Source organism: Scyliorhinus torazame, chromosome 9 (genome assembly GCF_047496885.1).
Source record: "Scyliorhinus torazame isolate Kashiwa2021f chromosome 9, sScyTor2.1, whole genome shotgun sequence".
In the NCBI taxonomy this organism is placed as follows: domain Eukaryota; kingdom Metazoa; phylum Chordata; class Chondrichthyes; order Carcharhiniformes; family Scyliorhinidae; genus Scyliorhinus; species Scyliorhinus torazame.
Genome location: NC_092715.1, coordinates 227,563,749 through 227,579,261, shown reverse-complemented (window position 1 = coordinate 227,579,261; position 15,513 = coordinate 227,563,749). Strand labels below are relative to the sequence as shown.

General features: G+C 48.3%; 1 protein-coding gene across 2 annotated transcripts in view; it reads right to left on the bottom strand.

Annotated features, from left to right (window-relative positions):
- LOC140429754 (SH2 domain-containing adapter protein B-like) overlaps nucleotides 1-15,513 on the bottom strand; it is a 199,443-nt gene that overhangs the window by 48,672 nt on the left and 135,258 nt on the right. The gene's annotated exons all lie outside the window — the stretch shown is intronic.

Genomic DNA, 15,513 nt, shown 5'->3' with positions numbered 1-15,513 from the left:
ATTCCGCGTGTGCTCTACCCGAGCGTAGCTGACCAGAAGGGGGTCCTCAGGCAGGGCGGGTCCCAATTCCGTTTCTGCACTGCCTGAGAAACTGATAAGAACGGGCAAGAAATGTAGTCATCGTGGGGGGTTGCCGCAAAGGTTCTACCTTTGAACCAGAAGGGCAGTTATGAACGGGGGTTTGGCAAGCTCTTAGTGGTTTCTGCCGCTGAGCGTGCGGGCAAGTTCTCAGAGGTTTTGGCCTAAAAATAAGGCATGGGGCAGTGGAAAAATAAATTCCGATCTTACAAACGACATTTAACAATACCACTATAAACAACATTAAACATGCTGCAGGTTCCATCAGAAAGGACACCGTTTTCTCCCAAGCTGTTCCTTTTTAAAACATTATCTGGACACCTCAGTTATCGGTTGCGAACAGGGTCGCAAAGGGCTTCTCGTTTTGGGAGTCAGACTCAAAGTAGTCATCTCCTCCCGGATGCCAAACTCTCGAATGTATAAGGGCGGATAGGGCTGCATGGTGCGATTTGGGGTCCATCTCGTCGTTCCGGACGAGCCTGTATGAGTTGTCGCCGTGCCAAAAGGTGGTGTTCTAGTTCTGTGGGGACGGAATCGGGGTCGTCATTGTAGGTCGGTGGTCAGTGGTGGGGTTTGTTTAGGAAAGTGATTGTGAAGGGATCACTCGCATCATGCTCAGATGCGCTGGGTGTGGGGCCTGATGTATGGAGATAATAGAACAAAGAACAAAGAAATGTACAGCACAGGAACAGGCCCTTCGGCCCTCCAAGCCCGTGCCGACCATGCTGCCCGACTAAACTACAATCTTCTACACTTCCTGGGTCCGTATCCCTCTATTCCCATCCTATTCATGTATTTGTCAAGATGCCCCTTAAATGTCACTATCTCCGGTAGCGAGTTCCAGGCACCCACTACCCTCTGCGTAAAAAACTTGCCTCGTACATCTACTCTAAACCTTGCCCTCTCACCTTAAACCTATGCCCCCTAGTAATTGACCCTGGGGAAAAGCTTCTGACTATCCACTCTGTCTATGCCCCTCAATTTTGTAGACCTCTATCAGGTCTCCCTGTAGGGTGGTGTGCTGTGGCTATTGTCTGTGTCACAGTGGCTGCCGCTGCAGTCTGTGGGCGTTCCGGGGCGGAATGTATAGTTCGGGGTGGCGTCGGGGTCGAGTCCGTGGCTGGGCTGGACATGGTCTGCTGCATCGAGCATGATGTAGTGTGAGTGATTCGACTGTGGTCCATATGCCATTGGCTGGTTAAGATGGAACCACGCAGTCTTTCCGTTGGGGAACTTTATTTTGTACACGGAGGGGCTTACTTGTCTGCAATGGAGTACGGACCCGAATATTTAGGTGACAGGAGTGTGCTGGGGCTGTATTACACTGAACTCAGTCGCATGTACTGCCTTGCTCTGTTTCTTTCGTGTGCCTAATCGTACCGCGGCTACTAGCTGAACCGTTTTAACATTCTCTACCAGTTGTTCTACTGCTTTCTCGTGTGTGAGGGCCATCACTTCGGGGCTGGTCAAATCTAATCCGAATAAAAATTCTGTGCCTTTCATGGGGCGTCCGGTCATGAGGGTGTGTGGGGTGTAACCAATAGATGTTGAAACCGTATTTCGCAAAAACATCAGCGCAAAAGGGAGGACTGAATCCCAAGTGGTGTTGTTTTGCTGGACCATTTTTCGGAGGGTATCTTTTAGGGTCCGATTCATGCGCTCCACGATACCACTCGACTGAGGGTGGTATGCGATGTGGAATTTTTGGGTAATGCAAAATATCGTGAGGACGTTCTTCATGTCCCGTAAAATGGGAACCTTGGTCGGATTCAATGCTGCGGGGGAGTACCCATCTCGTAAAGATGTGGTGGGTTAAGATCTTGGCTGTAGTCTTTGCCGTGTTCGTTCTGGAAGGGAATGCCTCTACCCATTTTGTAAACGTGTCTATCACAATGAGTACATACTTATAACCATTCCTGCAAGGGGGCAATGGAGCTATAAAATCAATCTGGAGGTTAGTCCAGGGGCCATTAACGGGGCGGGTGTGAGTTGAGCTTTCTTGGGGAGTTGAGCTTTCTTGGCGTACCTTGGTGAGTTGAGCTTTCTTGGCTTATCTGTCCGGTTTGTTCTGGGCACAGGTAAGGCAATTCTCAACATAGTGCGTTACGTCTTCTTTTAAACTGGGCCACCAACAGAGCTGCCCGAGGTGGGCTGTAGTGGGATCAATTCCCTGATGTCCATGACTGTCATGGAACAAACAAATCAGTTGATTCCTGTCCTGTTCAGGAACCACATAAAGGGGTCTTTTAACACCACACCGTCATGTCTGGTCAGTGTATTTTTAAATCTATCGTAGGGTGCTGGGAATCTTCCTTTTAAAATCTCCCTGAGATTGCTATCCTGCTTCTGGGCCTGCACTAAATCCTCGATATTAGTCTGCGAGACCTGAACGGCATTCACTGGTGCGCTCTCGGGGGGTGTCCAAAAATATCCGTGCCTGGAACCTGCTTTCGCCAGTGCGTCAGCTTTTACATTTCCAGTGGGGGGGGGGGGGGGGGAAACGATGGTGACTACGAACTTTAACTATTCCAAAAGTCCTGTCCTGTGCTTTTTCTAGAATGTGACGGAGCAATGGGGCTGAGGGGAGGGGTTTTACGTCTGCGGAAATAAATCCTCTTGCTTTCCACAGGGGTAGGAATTCTGTAAGGCTGTCCGAGTATATGTCTGCTGGGCTGGGGAAGGAATCTGGGTGTTCTACAATGTACGCCACGGCTGCTAGTTCTGCCGCCTGCGCGCCTCAGTGTCCTGGAAGTATTATTGCGATTTCTTCTAGGGCGTGTCCTCGACATAAATGCCACATCCTGTTATGCGCTTCCCTTCTAATATTGTGGAAGATCCATCCACATATATTCTTATGGGTTCGCACGTGTCTGTGTGCTTGGGGCTCTGGGTGAACTACCCATCTTTCTGGGGGGTGTTTTCGCAATAAAGTGTGATGCGGTGAGATGATTTCACATTCATGGGGGGCGGGGGGGTGCCTGGGTATTGTAGTTTATCTGCTAAGAAAGTGTGGGTCTTGGTCCTTTTAACAGTGATGTCCCGTCCCTGCAAAAGAAGGGTCCATCTAGCTGCTCTAATCGGACTAACTGTACCGTCCTGGAGTCGCCCGTCCAGTACAAGTTGGGTGGGGGTGTGTTCCATCAGGATTGTGATGGGGTTCAGTCCGGTTATGTACGAAAAATATTGTACTGCCCAAAAAACTGCGAGCAGGTGCCTTTCACAGGCTTAAAATCACTGCTCCACAGCATGTAAGACTCTGGAGGAGTAAGCCACGGGCCTCAACTGTTCGTGCCGTTCCTGGAGGAGCATGGCCGAAAGGGTGTGGTCTGTGCTTGCTACCTCTATTGCTTAGGGGGAAAGCGGGTCTGGAACTTGTAGTGCAGGGCTGCTATGAGTGCTCTTTTCAATGAGTCCACAGCATCTGTATGCTGCGGAAGCCATTCCCAAGGGGCTCCTTTCTTTAGGAGTTGCTGGCGAAACCGTCCTAAAAACGACTGGAGGGCTGAAACATTCTGGGGAAGGGGCAATTTGGCAATCGAGTCAATTCTTTTGTGCTCGATCTCGCGTTTACCATGTGTGATAATTGTACCCAAATATATCACCTTGTTTTCCAAAATCTGGACCTTTTTGGGGTTTACTTTGCATCCAATTGCTTGTAGGAGTTCCAGGTGTTCGGATAGAAGCTTGATGTCTCTGTCTTGGTGTCTGTCTGCAGTAATAGGTCGTCCACATACTGGACCAGACATTCGGGGTGAGAAAATTTTGATAATCCATTTGCCAGCTGTCGGTGGAAAATGGAGGGAGAGTTGTGGAATCCTTGTGGAAGGCATGTCCACGTGTACTGCTGATTTTTAAACGTGAAGGCAAATTTGTATTGGCACGCCTTTGCCAATGGAATGGACCAGAATCCATTACTGATGTCCAAAACGGTAAACAATTGAGAGTGGAGTCCCTGTTTGAGCATGGTCTCGGGACTTGTAGCTACCGTGGGGGCTGCTGTAGGGGTGACTTTGTTGAGTTCCCGGTAATCGATGGTCAGTCGCCATGATCCATCGGGCTTTCAACACTGGCCAAATCGGGGCATTATTAATGGAGGCTACTGATCTGCGTACGCCCTGCTCTAATAAGCGGTCGATAACTTTTGCGATTTCTCCCTCTGCCTCTTGGGGAAATCCGTATTGCTTTTGGGGTCTAGGGTCAGGTCCTGTGATTTGAACGGAACCAGTCATCCGGCCACAGTCGTGTTTGTGCGTCGCGAATGCTGTCCTGTGCTTCTGCAGAACTGCCCTAACCTTCTTGTCTGTGCTAATTGTTGTCGGGTCAAACCAGAATTCGCCGACTGCGTTAATCTTGTTGGCGTATTCTCCTATGGTAAGCGTTGCCAGGGCTCTTGCGGATTTTACCATTTTCCAAACACATTGATTTACTGGATCAAAGGATAGGTTGTGGGAATTCATAAAATCTATGCCTAAAATGTGATCTGCTGTGTGTGGTAGATAGACTAAAACTATGGGGTGCTTGGTGGTGATGTTGCCGATTTGAATGGGTACAGGGGCTATGATGTGTCCCTGCTGTGAGTGGCCTGTAAAGCCGCTGAGGGTGATGGTGGCTATAGTGGGCCACGTGTCCTTTTGAAACATGGTGGAGGAATTGATCGTGTGTCCCAGAGAAACTCGATGGGCTGTCCCCGTATTTTTGCTGCAACTACTGGTTGGCCGGACCTATCCCAAAGGGTGTTGCAGACCCAATTGGGGGAGCCCGAACACAGTCAGTCCGTTCTGTTCAGGTCCGTCTGATCTGAACAGGTGCTAACGCTATGTATTGGCTTTGTTCTGGTTTTATTTAGAGTGCCTGTCTGCTGGGCTCTCTGTTGCTTTTGTGGGGCATTGCATTCTCTTGCAAAGTGTCCCAACTGTTCACAGTTGTAACACTCCTGTGACTTTTGTGGGGGGCTGTTCTTGCTTTCATTTACCCATGAGGGGTTCTGGTGTGCCTTAACTGCGTGTAGGTCTGCTTCTGCCTGCTGTTCTTCGGGATTTTTATTCGTGGGTTTGTTTTGAACAGATTGCTCCCAGATGCGGGACAATCTTTTTACAACCCGTTTCTCATTATGAGCCTCCTCGGAGGGATCATAATTGGCACAAGCTTTTTGTCCTGTTTCTGTGGCATGGGAGATAAGGGTGCGGGTCCATTTGGCCATGTTGTCTGGGGACAAATGGGTGCGGTCTAAGTCTCCGAAAACTGCTGCGAAATGGATCCACAGGTGGTTTTCTTTTGCCTGCACTTAGAGGCCTACTACGGGGTCACCCGTTATACCCGATCGCGTCTAGGATCGCAGTATGCAGTTCTGCAAGGGTGCCTTCTCCTACATTCTGTGGGTCGGGAAGGGCTGTTACGACTGAAGGGTCTAAACTCAAAACTGTGAGCTTTACTTGCTCTCGCTCATCCAGGCCTTCCATGGTCGCCTGCTGCTTTACTCTGGCAAAGAAGTGGTGGGGGTCTGAGGTGGGGAGGAACAGTTTGATTTTATCGCACGCGTTCCGTAATTGGGTCACTGTTATGGGGGTGGTGTACAGAAATTCTGTGTCGTCCAATGTGGCTGTGCGGTGGGTGGTGACTGGGTTCATTGGAGCCTGAACTATCTGCTCTGGGGGGTTGGGGCGCCTTTCTCTTCTGGGGCTTTCCCTGCGCACATGTTCCCTGAACATATCTCTGCGTTGTCTCACTCAATTCTTCCCAATCAGGGCCGTCTTCCTCATCTCGCTGTGATCCAAAGGTTTCCTGGAATCCTTTTTGAACTGAAAGCAGAGATTGCAGTTCTGCAATCTGCTTCCGGCACTTTGCGTGGTCTAATGAGCTTTGTCTTTGCTCCGTGGTGGTAGTATGGAGTGCTCTTAATGCTGCTTTCAGGTCGCTACACTGCCTTTGCAATGCCTCTACCTGTTTCTCTGCTTCCTCTCGTACCAGGACTGCACGTTGCGTGTCCTGATAGGCCTTTTTGTACTGGGATTGGAAGCTGCTTAAGTGCGCCAGACAAGACTGGTGTGCCCACTTGGCATCATCCACCTCTCAGTCCTTTGCTGCCAACTTCCTTCTTAATTCCAGGTTCTCTTTCTCTATCTCGCTCACATCGACATTACTCATTCAATGTGCCTCCTCTATCTCTCTAAGGAGCGTCCGAACGATCTCCGCTGTGCCTCACAATTGTGCCAAACAGGACACAATTGCCATCTGCATGCGTGCTTTTCCCAAGCTCTTCTTGTGAATCTCGCTCAGGTTCTCCCACCATGTATGTACTATACTCCAGAGACCTGTTTCCTCATTTTGACAGAATTCGCTCCAAAGGGGCCATCCTTTCCCTTTGAGGTACTTTCTGATTTCCTCCTCCCAAAGGGAACACTGTCCTACTCTACTGCTGGTCGCTGCGACCACGAATTCTTCGGGGTTCATGAGGCGTTGCATTACCTGCATTGCCATCTTTCCTCTCTGAATGATTCTCTTGAAATTTGGAACAAGGGGTATTAAGGCGGTGCTGTAATTACAGGTGCGGCTTTCGCTATTTTCCGGAATACAAACTCCTGACAGTTTTGTCACAACAAAAAAATCTATCAGTTTACCTTATCGCCCTGTTAGTTACGCATGCATTAACACACTTCCGAATTATGAGGATTGATCAGAACTGCTTGAACACTTGTGGGTTTTTCTGTTCCCAATTGGATTTCTAATTCAAATTTTGGGTTCTCCCAGAGTGGTTAAGCCACTTCTAGATCGGATCCCGTCAGGATGTCGCCAGTAATATGTTGCTAACTTTTGGTTGGTTCAATTGGCTCGGTTTTATAACCTTTGCTCTCGAGTCACCAGGTATCTTTATGATACCACCACGAGGTTCAAGGTCAAGTAATGATCAATAACTCAACACACCAATTAGTAAGATTCAAATCAATACACATTTATTATACACAGTAAATCACTACTCTTGCATAAACTCTACTTTCTAGGCTATTTCTATAACTAACAGGCCTATACTTAGCTTCGGACTGGCCCACCAGGTCTGGGGAACAAATGGCCTTTCGTTCGGGTTCTGAGTCTGCGGGATTCAAAAGCTGGTATGGCTACCCAGCTGGTAGCTAGGAGTGCCTATCTCGTAGCGAGCGTTGACTTGAGACTTACTTTCTTGGAGGCTGCTGGACAGTTCACTCTCAGGGGTTGCTTCGCGTTGCTGAGTGACCCTGTCCAGAAGGACGATTTGAACTTGAGGGCTTTACTTTATAGTCCCCAGGGGCTTCCCGCCCTTCGGGGCGGACCCCGTACCTGGTTTCAAGTGATTGGACTTAGTTCCAATCGCTTGGTTCGATTTCTCCAATACTGGAGCTGTTCCCTCATCGTTGGGCGGTCTTTAAGTGTCCGTTAACCTCTTTTGTGTTTGCTCCTGCTGGCGCCGAGGAGTCTGGCTTGGCCTTGTTTACCTCAAAATGTTTCGATTATTCCCGGGGATCGCTCATTACTATGTAGATGGCTGCTACATTACTATGTAGATGGCTGCTTGTATCGATGCTGTCTGGGTTTCTGCAGAGTCTAATACACAGTAAACTTGCACCTGTTAGTTTGTGCCTGTGTTGGCCGAATTTCCCTTCAGCCTTTGCGGTTCTCCATTTTAAGTCAGGAAGTGGCCAACTCAGGTGGCTACAGTCCCAATTAGACACTGATACAGGAGAGGCGCTAAAAATCAAGGGGACTACGGTGCCCCCAGTAGCTTATGGGCGGCAGTCGGCCCGGCTCCCACTTGTCATAAATGGACATGGTCCAAGTTCAATGTGGCGTGACTGACTCCAAACATAAAATTTAAATGGGTGGAAATATACTGGGCGAGGGGGCATTGTATGAAGTTATCCAAAAGTTTTCAGAGGTCTTCGGGGACAAACTGGGGAAGATAAAGCCAAAATATAAACAGACCCCGAGGTCACACCAAGATTTTATCGGGCCCTTATTCCATGTGAGAAAAAGTGGAAGCAGAGCTTCAGTGCCTTAAAGACCCAGCCACTATTAGACTGACAGTTCACAGAGGGGCCGCACCTATCCAGACAAAATTAGCAGGGATTATAAACTAAATCAATAGAGCGGCCAAATTAGACCGGTACCCCATAATTAAGATTGAGGACCTATACACCAAGCTTTCTGGGGGTTTGACGTTCACCAAACTGGACAGTATTGAGGAAGCAGGCAGGCTGCAGAAGGACTTGGACAGGCTAGTAGAGTGGGCAAAGAAGTGGCAGATGGGATACAATGTGGAAAAGTGTGAGGTTGTGCACTTTGGAAGGAAAAATGCTTAGGAAATCAGAAGCACGAAGGGACTTGGGAGGCCTTGTTCACGATTCTCTTAAGGTTAACGTGCAGGTTCAGTCGGCAGTGAGGAAGGCAAATGCAAGGTTAGCATTCATGTCGAGGGTCTAGAATACAAGACCAGGGTTGTACTTCTGAGACTATATAAGGCTCTGGTCAGACCCCATTTGGAGTATTGTGAGCAGTTTTGGGCCCCGTATCAAAGGAAGGATGTGCTGGCCTTGGAAAGGGTCCAGGGGAGGTTCACAAGAATGATCCCTGGAATGAAGAGCTTGTCGTATGAGGAACAGTTGAGGGCTCTGGGTCTGTACTCGTTGGAGTTAGAAGGATGATGGGGATCTTATTGAAACTTACAGGATACTGCGAGGTCTGGAGAGTGGACGTGGAGAGGATGTTTCCACTTGTAGGAAAAACTAGAATCAGTGGACACCATCTCAGACTAAAGGGACGATCCTTTAAAACAGAGATGAGGAGGAATTTCTTCAGCCATAGGGTGGTGAATCTGTGGAACCCTTTGCTGCAGAAGGCTGTGGAGGCCAATCACGGAATGTCTTTAAGACAGAGATAGATTGGTTCTTGATTAATAAGGAGATCAAGGGTTATGGGGAGAAGGCAGGAGAATGGGGACGAGAAAGATATCAGCCATGATTGAAAGGCGGAGCAGACTCGATGGGCCGAGTGGCCTAATTCTGCTCCTATGTCATATGGTCTTATGGACATGAGCCATGCTTACTTGCAATTGAAGTTAGATGAAGCGTCCCGAGAGTGCCTTACTATCAACACGCTGAAAGACTTATGATTATTGTCATGAGTGTCCCTTTAATAAAGGTTTTTGTCTCATCACATGGCTTCAGTGATGTCATTGTGTGGGTGGAGCTGGGCTGTGGCTGTGTGAGATGTTTCGGTTTCATTTGCTGTTTGACTGCTGTGAACTCAAGGAGAAATAAGTATTCCCTGTCTTTCTATATTTTCATTTTAAAAACTGATCCAGAAGTAAACAGGTCATGGGTACCTGCTTTGGCAAGTTAAAAGATATAGTTTGCATTCCGGAAGGAGTTTAAATCTACTGGTTCAAAATTTCAGAAAAAGACCAGTCCCATTCAAGTGAGAATACAGCGTGCTGGGCCACACCCTTGAATAGGGGTGTTTGGTTTATTGGATTTTGTTCCTGAACTGGAACAGTTAAAAGGGGGAATTCATTAAGTGTCATATATCAATTACTAAAGCTGTGTGGTGTCTTTGAGGTATCATCAGCATACCCAATTTTTCAACGCACCATGGAAAATCTGTTTCAGGGACAGCCCAAAGGTGCCGTTTATTTAGACGATGTCCTGATTATCAGTTCCTTGGGATAAGAACACTGAAGTCAATTTGTAATAATAATAATAATAATCTTTGTCACAAGTAGGCTTACATTAACACTGCAATTAAGTTAGTGAAAATCCCCTGGTCGTCACACTCCGGCGCCCGTTTGGGTGCACGGAGGGAGAACTCAGAATGTCCAAATTACCTAACAGCGTGTTTTTCAGGACTTGTGGGAGGAAACCGGAGCATCCGGAGGAAACCCATGCAGATGCAGGGAGAACGTGCAGACTCCACACAGACAGTGGCCCAAGCCAGGAATCGAACCTGGATTCCTGGCACTGTGAAGCAACAGTGCTAACCATTGTGCTAAAATTCTCGAACACGGACATACACTTGCAAAGGGAAAAACGACCTCTTTGGGCTATAGGGTCGTTGCAAAAGAGTTGCACCTAATGGAGAAGAAGATAAACACCATCAGAGAAACGTCCACCCTGAAAAACACTATGGAATTGAAGTCCTTCTTGGGGATGCTTAACTATTACTCTAGATGTGTCGTCTCCCATTACCCATAAGCTCCAATCCCCTCTGGTACCCAAAGAAGTTGTGATGACAGACTTCTTGGAGACATTACTGGTGTCCGTAAGACAAATCAGGTTTTGGACACAAAAAGACCCTATTCTGTCAAAAAGTAAACGTATGGGACAGGATTCTCTCGTTGCCAACGCCAAAATAGTGTTCAGCCGAAGAATCCCAGTTTCCGACGAAATCGGGGGCGGCGCGCTTTCGCGATGCTCCGTCCCCTTAAAAGCAGTGTACTCCTAGCAGTACGCTGCATGATGTATCGACAGCCTCAGGACTTTGCCGGAGGTCCACTCCCTGATGCTCCGCAGCCGACCGGCCGGGTTCCCGACGGTGTGGGACTCTCATGGCCTTACCTGTGGGGCATTGAATCGCACATCAGTAGCATGGTCGAGCCTTGTGACCAGTGTGTAAGAAGAGCTCAACGAGTCCACTGCTGCCCCTCTGCACTCCTTGGAATGGCTCGGTAGACCTTGGGCGAGGGTACACATTGACTTTGTGGGGCCTTTCATGGGGACCATGTTCTTTTTGTTGGTAGACACCCCCTCGAAATGGATGGACATATACTGGATGAAATCCATTGCATCTTTTGCGACCGTCAAGCGGTTATACCAACGTTTTGTGTTCATGGTCCTCGTTTCAAACAACGGTACCACATATATCAGTATAGAATTCCAGAAGTTATATCTTTCAATGGGATTAGACATATAAAATCACCACCATATCACCCGTCGACGAATGGGTTGGCGGAGCACACTGTGCAGACATTCAAAGCCAGAATGAGGAAACAGTCGCCGGCCTTCTGGGATACCAAGATTTCACATTTTTTCTTGTCATGTAGGATTACCCCACATTCCACGATGGCGTTGCTCTGGTGGAACTATTGATGGGCTGTCGTTTGCAAAACAGACTGAGCCTCATTTTCCAGCGTTTAGCCAGGAAGATAGCGTCCAGGCAAAATCTCCAAAAAAGGATCAATAACTCATTGGGGGCAGAGTGTGCATTTGAAATAAAAGTTGTTTGAAATGTTTTTGAGTTTTCATATCCAACAATTTATAAGTTATAAATTGCAAAACCACGCCAAAATTCACAAGCGTCTTAGTAGATCTGTGGTTGGGACCCCCATTTAGTCGACATACATATTTTACATTCCCCAATATGGTCAACACATGTATTTCCAACATCTCTACTTCCTACGGAAGCTAAAGAAATTCGGCATGCCTGTATCGACTCGCACAAACTTCTTCAGATGTGCCATCGAGAGCATCCGATCCGGCTGCATCACAGCTTGGTATGACAACTGCTCGGCCCAAGATCGCAAGAAACTGCAGAGTGTGGTGAACTCAGCCCAACTCATCACACAAGCTTGCCACCCCCACATTGATTCTGTATACATCTCCCGCTGCCTCAGGAAGGCAGACAGCATTATCAGAGACCCCTCCCACCCAGACTAAGGGCAGCATGGTAGCATTGTGGTTAGCACAATTGCCCCACAGCTCCAGGGTCCCAGGTTCGATTCCCGGCTTGGGTCACTGTCTGTGCGGAGTCTGCACGTTCTCCCAGTGTGTGCGTGGGTTTCCTCCGGGTGCTCGGTTTCCTCCCACAGTCCAAAGATGTGCAGGTTAGGTGGATTGGCCATGCTAAATTGCCCATAGTGTCCAAAATTGCCCTTAGTGTTGGGTGGTGTTACTGCGTTATGGGGACTTCATTGCCCTAACCATCAGAGTCCTCTTGTCAATGCTCCACCTTTTGAAGGTGCCGTCTATTATTGCAGGTGTGAACCTGTGGTTGTTGCAGATGGGGGTCATGTTGGACATTTTGGTTAGGTCGAAGTGTTGCCTTATTTGGTACTACAACTGGAGCATGGCTATTACCACTGGGCTCCTCCCCTCCGTCCAACATGGAAGAACAACACCTACATACCATGCTGGACCACCTCCACCTGAGAGGACATAAACCAACATCGCCAAAGCACAAATTGCCCAAGAAAAAATTGTGCACCTGGGGCAAAAGATTCTGTAAGGAAAGAGAAAACTTACCCAGGATAAGACCATAGCCATTCAGGCTGCCAAATAGCTCACTGCTGTCCAAGAACTCAGGTTCTTTTTGGGTTGGTGTAACTTCAAGCAAAATTAGATCTACTGCTGCTCACAGCTTGCTCAGCAATTGAATGACCTCTTAAAGGAGAAGCTGACATCAGGAAGCAGTCGCCCTCATGGGAGAACTAGAGGCCTTTGCAAATCTAAAAAAGGCATATTCGGCACAGGCTCTGGGAATCCCTAACAAGCAAAGCTATTTACTTTGTTTGTCCATGAGAAAGAAGGCTATATGACTTCCGGGTGCGGCAATGACCAGCTGAGTCGCACATTTCGGCAGCTCCCGGTGAAACGGACTTTTGGGCTCTTGATAGGAGCCCCAACGGCAATTTTGACGGCTAAAAACACTGTGCGGTAAACCAGAAGGGAATCCCCCCTGGATACGGATGAAAAAAGGAGGAGAAAGTGACCGGATTGCAGTGGATCCTTTAGAACAGCGGCAAGGAAGGCAAGCAAAAACCAAGATGGCGTCGGAAGGTGGCAGTTTAACATGGGGCCCTGAACAACAAGAGTTCTTGAAATGCTGTGTGGAAGAGCTCAAAAAGGAAATGAAGAAAGAGCTGTTGGCCCCGATACTACAGGCGATCGAAGGGCTAAAGGAGGAACAAAAGACCCAGGAGCGGGAGCTTCGGGTCGTGAAGGCAAAGGCAGCCGAGAATGTGGACAACATACAGGGCCTGGTGGTGAAGACGGAGACGCATGAGGCACATCAGAAACGATGTGTGGAAAGGTTGGAGGCACTGGAGAACAACGCAAGGAGGAACAACCTGAGGATTCTTGGTCTTCCTGAAGGTGCGGAGAGAGCGGACGTCAGGGCATATGTGAGCACGATGCTGCACTCGTTAATGGGAGCGGAGGCCCCGGCGGGTCCGTTGGAGGTGGAGGGAGCATACCGAGTGATGGCGCGAGGACAGAGAGCAGGAGAAATTCCCAGAGCCATAGTGGTGAGATTCCTCCGTTTTAGGGATAGAGAAATGGTCCTAAGATGGGCAAAGAAAACGCGGAGCAGTAAATGGGAGAACGCGGTGATCCGCGTTTATCAAGACTGGAGTGCGGAGGTGGCGAGAAGGAGGGCGAGCTTTAATCGGGCCAAGGCGGTGCTTCATTAAAAAGAAGATAAAATTTGGAATGCTGCAACCGGCAAGACTGTGGGTAACATATCGAGGGAGGCACCACTACTTTGAGACGGCAGATGAAGCGTGGACTTTTATTGTGGAAGAAAAACTGGAATGAGCGGGTTATTAAAAAGAACGTTTGAACAAAGTGGTGGGGCGAATGTGGGGGGCGAAGAGGGGGGTTAAAAAGGGGGGAAAGAGGAGTTTTATGTCCTGGGGGGGAGATTTGTTAGTGCTCTTTGGGGGGGTTTAAACTAATGCAGCAGGGGCATGGGAACCTGGATTGTAGTTTTAGGGTAAGGGAGAATGAGAGTATAGAGGTCAGGAGCACAGATTTGACGTCGCACGAGGGGGCCAGTGTTCAGGTAGGTGGTTTGAAGTGTGTCTACTTCAATGCCAGGAGTATACGAAACAAGGTAGGGGAACTGGCAGCATGGGTTGGTACCTGGGACTTCGATGTTGTGGCCATTTCGGAGACATGGATAGAGCAGGGACAGGAATGGATGTTGCAGGTTCCGGGGTTTAGGTGTTTTAGTAAGCTCAGAGAAGGAGGCAAAAGAGGGGGAGGTGTGGCGCTGCTAGTCAAGAGCAGTATTACGGTGGCGGAGAGGATGCTAGATGGGGACTCTTCTTCCGAGGTAGTATGGGCTGAAGTTAGAAACAGGAAAGGAGAGGTCACCCTGTTGGGAGTTTTTTTATAGGCCTCCTAATAGTTCTAGGGATGTAGAGGAAAGGATGGCGAAGATGATTCTGGATAAGAGCGAAAGTAACAGGGTAGTTATTATGGGAGACTTTAACTTTCCAAATATTGACTGGAAAAGATATAGTTTGAGTACAATAGATGGGTCGTTTTTTGTACAGTGTGTGCAGGAGGGTTTCCTGAAACAATATGTTGACAGGCCAACAAGAGGCGAGGCCACATTGGATTTGGTTTTGGGTAATGAACCAGGCCAGGTGTTGGATTTGGAGGTAGGAGAGCACTTTGGGGACAGTGACCACAATTCGGTGACGTTTACGTTAATGATGGAAAGGGATAAGTATACACCACAGGGCAAGAGTTATAGCTGGGGGAAGGGCAATTATGATGCCATTAGACGTGACTTGGGGGGGGATAAGGTGGAGAAGTAGGCTGCAAGTGTTGGGCACACTGGATAAGTGGGGCTTGTTCTTGATAGGTATGTACCGGTCAGACAGGGAGGAAGGCGTCGAGCGAGGGAACCGTGGTTTACCAAGGAAGTGGAATCTCTTGTTAAGAGGAAGAAGGAGGCCTATGTGAAGATGAGGTGTGAAGTTTCGGTTGGGGCGATGGATAGTTACAAGGTAGCGAGGAAGGATCTAAAGAGAGAGCCAAGACGAGCAAGGAGGGGACATGAGAAGTATTTGGCAGGAAGGATCAAGGAAAACCCAAAAGCTTTCTATAGGCATGTCAGGAATAAGCGAATGACTAGGGAACGAGTAGGACCAGTCAAGGACAGGGATGGGAAATTGTGTGTGGAGTCTGAAGAGATAGGCGAGATACTAAATGAATATTTTTCGTCAGTATTCACTCAGGAAAAAGATAATGTTGTGGAGGAGAATGCTGAGCCCCAGGCTAATAGAATAGATGGCATTGAGGTACGTAGGGAAGAGGTGTTGGCAATTCTGGACAGGCTGAAAATAGATAAGTCCCCGGGACCTGATGGGATTTATCCTAGGATTCTCTGGGAGGCCAGGGAAGAGATTGCTGGACCTTTGGCTTTGATTTTTATATCATCATTGGCTACAGGAATAGTGCCAGAGGACTGGAGGACAGCAAATGTGGTCCCTTTGTTCAAAAAGGGGAGCAGAGACAACCCCGGCAACTATAGACCGGTGAGCCTCACGTCTGTAGTGGGTAAAGTCTTGGAGGGGATTATAAGAGACAAGATTTATAATCATCTAGATAGGAATAATATGATCAGGGATAGTCAGCATGGCTTTGTGAAGGGTAGGTCATGCCTCACAAACCTTATTGAGTTCTT